This window comes from Arachis duranensis, chromosome 4, assembly GCF_000817695.3.
Source record: "Arachis duranensis cultivar V14167 chromosome 4, aradu.V14167.gnm2.J7QH, whole genome shotgun sequence".
NCBI classification, from domain to species: domain Eukaryota; kingdom Viridiplantae; phylum Streptophyta; class Magnoliopsida; order Fabales; family Fabaceae; genus Arachis; species Arachis duranensis.
Window position 1 is genome coordinate 116,105,792 of NC_029775.3, and position 1,598 is coordinate 116,107,389.

Genomic DNA, 1,598 nt, shown 5'->3' on the forward strand with positions numbered 1-1,598 from the left:
TTTTGAATAGTAGTTTCTGAAATCAGAAGATCGTAATTTCAGAAGGATTAGAATTAAATACTTCTACGAATATTTAAACTAACATCAAAATAAAATTCCCGTTACAATGCAAGAATCAAATTCAAATGTTTTGTCACCCAAAAAAAAAAATTCAAATGTTTTTGAAAAGATTTGAACTCAAAACACCAATATTTTAAAACAAAAATATTATTTATAGTTGTACATTAAATTTAGCCATTAAAATATGTTATCATATAATTGTGTATAAATATTTGTATTGTTTAATTTATTTTAATATATATTTTATATTTTAATATATATTTTATACTAATGATTGATTTTAGTATATATCTAACATGATTTTTTAAAAAATAAAACAAAATTAAAATTTATATTATTGACAAGAATAAAAAAATATATTTATACATAACTGAGCACCATATAGATAAAGTCTATGATATCTATGGTTATAATAACTATAAAAGTATTGTTAAAATTAACATCACATTATTATTATATTTTTGCATTGCTTTTTTTTTATTTTTTAAATTAAAAGTATTATTAAATAATAAAAAATATGATTTTAATTCTAACAACACATTTTAAAATATATATAATTACGCTACTAATTGAGAAGATAAAAAATAATAATCATTTTTTTTTGCATGCACAGTAAATGATTGCATGGTAACACTTTTCACTTTTAAAAATTGAGTTTAATTTTGATATAATGATAATAATGATATTAAAAAAATTTATAAATTATCTAATTATATTCATGTACGTGTTTAATATGTTCTGAAAAGTAAGTTATAAAGTTAACATTTTTACTGATATAACAACATAATATTAAATGATTAACTAAATTTTTTTATATTGTTAGTATAAACTAAATTCTTAAAAATATTGAATAATTTATAGAGTGAAGTTAAAATCAGAGAATGTATACATGAAATTATGAATGTCTGTCTGTACCAAAAGCGATAGATGTATATGGCATCTGAAAGCGAAGGATCACGCCAGGTTTCTATGAAATCAGATCCAGCTTTGCAACCTTAGAAACCAGAAACCAATTAGACTAATTTATATTAAGATAAGGTTTATATGTTTGGTTGTAATTGGTTGCCATAGTGCCATGTTTCTTCAGATCATTGGGTTTATATAATTCTTTTTTCCATCTATGAATATGACTTACTTAGAGAACGAAATAAATTAAAAGTTGGTCATAACAAATAGTGATTCAAGCACAATCATCATATGGATGGTTCACAATTCATGCACATGGGAGAAATTAAAGCTTTGACATACATCTTTCATTCTTAGAAAGATGAACAATAATAATGCATGCATTTCATTTTTTTAATTATTAATAAATTGTTATATTTGAGGTTTTGTCCCCAACAAATTAAATTTGGAGGAACACGTACTCCTCACAAAGTGGGTTTTTGATATTGTTGATAGTGAATAGAGGATTATAGATTATTATTATTATTATTATTATTATTATTATTATTATTTTGGGTGGTGGGGGGAATCCGGAGTAAAAAGCAGCATTCCTATTAATATGATCTTTTTTCTTATAATAAAATATCATTGAT